Here is a 3,585-nt window from a genome sequence, read left to right as displayed (position 1 = left end):
AAAAAATTGAAAATTCTCCCGATAAGAAATTCTCACCTTCAGAATAGCGTTTCCACCTGACCAAATCACTTGCACCAAACACAAGGCTGTTGTTCATTACGCCGGTTTGTTTGCACCTTCATGCACTCCACGAACTTAGTTACTTTCAGTCCTGGGCACCCATGGTGGAGCATAGGGCGAAATTGAAAGATCTCCATCCTGGGCGATTGCCAGCCTTTGCCTTGGTCTGTGGCCAGGTCAAATTTCTGACGACTTGCAAACGCCGCAATGTTATCCTGATCGAAAGTAGAACGGATCGTACCTAGCTCGTTTTGTTTAGCTCAAACTGTAGCCAACTCATTCTTTCCACCAGCAAAGTAAACATCCGTCATTATCTGTTGCACAAGCAGGTAGCCTTTATTTAAGTCAACATTTATCGAGAACATTAATCGAATAACATAATTATAATACAAACTGAAATTCAAGAAGTGCATATCGGCATATTTCCCGATATACTCATCGAAATCCTGCCAGCGAACCAGTTTCGGTTTTTAGACACCTATTCTACATCTGGCTGATTTTGTTCCACGCCCATACTGCCCAACTACCGAAAGCTATCCCAAAATCCAGCTGCATACTTTGCACGAAGAGCGACCTTTGATGTAGAACCGCTTGCTATCTAGTTCCATCGGAAGGAAAGTCTTGCGCCGGACCGGGTCCAGCGAAACAGCTATCGATGCATTGCTTTGACCGACTTTCTGTTGACTTTGCTTCTTTTTTCGAGTGGTAGGCCGCAAACTTTCAGACCTCCCATCATTGTAATGCGTGGACGATTTAATCATGGATCCTGGATGCGTAAACAGAAATTTTACTGATTAAATCGAAATTCGTTCACAGATAATGGGAGAAACGAACATTCACACACTAACCTTGGCAATACATTTTTCGAAAATCCATCCGCGGCGAGACGAGTTTTGTGGCTGAACTTTCACTGACGCCACATCGTTTTCAGAACCAGCCATCGGTATCAAAGGTTGTAGATTAAATTCTTTAGTCTCTGGATCTGTCGGCCGGCCAAGTTCTCGATGGAATAACGGATTAAATTGAAAAAAAAAACTATCCTCTTCCATCGTCTTCGGTGCTATCAGGTGTTGCTGCTGGGGAGATAAAAAGCATGCAAAGTCAACAAACATGTTGTTGACAACTGACTTGACAGTTCGCTAAGTTCGCCCGTTCAAGGGGCTCACCGAAGCGCGCTGATTACACAAAGCGAGAGGGGCTTACCAAAGGGTGAAAATAAAAGTGGTACCGAAAAAAACGATTACTGCTCCGTCTGTATCTTCGTTTGTGATATAGTCACCTACAATAATACCAAAAGGTTTGATTATAATTATTGAACGCCACCTAACAGCAAAATTCGAAAACTTAAAATTTCTACATACATTTGGCCAAGTTTTCCCATACAAACTTCAAGCGTTTTGAGCGCCCCCTTAGGCTCAACCGATTTTGCTCAAATTTTGAACGTAGCTTCTGGGAGTCCAAAACAACTAATTGAGGAGGTAAGACTTGGCATTTTTCGAAAATTTTGTTTTTCATATATGTAAGTGTGGGCCACCTTATTGGGGAGTCATTTGGCCTAGAGCGACGTATTCTTGAAGAAAATCGTGATACTCAGTCAATTATTGCTCCAACCATTTCAGCTTTCGAGTAGTTTAGCTTGGACGATCTAATCATTCGATCGTGCTGGATTAGCTCTTCAATGCGCCAAAATTGTTCAAGTTGATAACCGACAGAGGTAACTGTCGCCACATGACAACCCAACTAACAATCGCCAGCCGCAAATAAGCATGTATGCTGAATTGTTGCTTTATAATAGTAATTATAGCTGAACTAAAATTATGCTGTACACATTACTGTACAAATGCTATTTCAATTGAAAAGGTAGCCAATGTTTAACTTTTCGTATTAGTATTAACAATAATAATTTAAAACACCTTTCAAGCGTTTAATAAGATATTTATTAGACTCGCAGTAATTCCTTTACAACATAGTTTAACAAGACTTTTTTCTGCTTCTGTTTAAGTTCATGTAAAAATTAGCAAATGTATCTGTATAATGTGTTTTTCACAAGTCAAATAAGCGCTCTCGTTTCATCATTCTTCGACTCAGAATATATGATGAAAAACACGTGTTTTTAATTACACAAGGGCTGAATTAATATGTTATTCAGTCGTTAACAATAATGTCTGTACTAATTCACCACTGCTGAATAGGAGTCGAAGTCTGATCATTATTAAACCACGGGAGGTTTATGTTTCAATTTGAGAGCTGCAATTCATCATCTCTAGGATGGTGCAAATAGGTAGGCATGCGGCTCAAGATGCGACTGGCAATCGACGGGTCTCGAGTTCAAATCTGGATTTAGGTAAATTTATGTGTAGTTTTTATTTCACAATTTTTGTTCACAGCATTAAGTTCCAATCATAAACTTTCGTGCAAATTAAAAAAAAGCATTTTATTTATTTTTAATCATTTTTGCTAAAGCTAAATAACAGCTTTACTATATAGTTGTAAAACGATTTAACAACAAACAGTTCAGTTGGTGCACAACACTATGCTTTATAGTTTCTCCAAATTTGTGTGAAGAAAACCCGAACAAAGGTTGTGCCTGAAAATTATCCAAATGTTATTTAGCATCATGCTGAATCAATTCGTCGTAAAGGTGCTTGTAAAATAAGTTGGGAAGTTACCATGGGTTGGCTTCCTATTTCTACTGGATTCTCGAATTTTCCAGCAACTATTGAGCCAAATAATGGCACGACCAGTACAGGACCTTGATCAGCCAGACGGAATAGACCATCTTGGAAGAAAGAATTAAAAACTCGTGCTCAGGGTCTGTTTCAATTGACGAATTAAATTGATTTTTACTTAAATTTGACAGTTCGGCACTTAAACTTGACAGTTCTCCTAAGGAAATAATTATCGAACTGTCAAGCCTAAGTGAAATCTAATTTTAATTCTCCAATTGGAACTGACCCTTAGTATCAAACAGGCGTATCTACAATGATTGGTTTCTCTTCCTCGATTTTCCCTTGTAGTCGTGAATTTTCCTCGATGTAGTCATGTAGAGAACGACTAGAACTAGCATCAAGAATAATGAAATGTTATTAACGGAAGAGAAAATCGATGAAAAGAATGAATCATTGCAGATACGCCCGTATGATACTAAACGCTAGAAGTGGGTCGATGATCTTGTCAACTTTTTTTGGACGTTTTGAATTGGCATCGGCGAGAGGAAGGTTTTCAGTAAGGGGCTGTTCATAAACCACGTAGACCAAAATTTGGCCATCTCAGACCCCCCCCCCCTCCCCCCTCGTAGACTTTTGTCCATACAAAAATTTTGAAATTTGTATGGAGCGTAGACTTTGGCCAGACCCCCCCCCCCCTCCCCTCAAAAAGTCTACGTGGTTTATGAACGGCCCCTAATGTTCCACCCAAGTGAAATGATTACTGAGCAGAAGGTAGACGCGGATAACGACGGTTAGCAACGGATAAATGCGGCTTGAAACAACTATAGACGAGTGCACTGCCCGCTGAAAGTTCACT

The 3,585-nt window shown here is 39.8% G+C and overlaps 1 long non-coding RNA gene across 1 annotated transcript; it reads right to left on the bottom strand.

Moving 5' to 3' along the window:
* Positions 1-370: 370 nt before the first annotated feature.
* On the bottom strand, positions 371-3,219 carry LOC115266663 (uncharacterized). Its single transcript, XR_009996568.1, has 2 exons — positions 909-3,219; positions 371-826 (listed from the first exon to the last, which is right to left on the bottom strand). It is a non-coding gene; the product is annotated as an uncharacterized LOC115266663 (long non-coding RNA).
* Between the last annotated feature and the right edge of the window lie 366 nt (positions 3,220-3,585).

The sequence above is a fragment of the Aedes albopictus genome, chromosome 1 (assembly GCF_035046485.1).
Source record: "Aedes albopictus strain Foshan chromosome 1, AalbF5, whole genome shotgun sequence".
In the NCBI taxonomy this organism is placed as follows: Eukaryota; Metazoa; Arthropoda; class Insecta; order Diptera; family Culicidae; genus Aedes; species Aedes albopictus.
The sequence above is the reverse complement of the archived record's forward strand: the minus strand, read 5'-3'. Positions and strand labels throughout refer to the sequence as shown.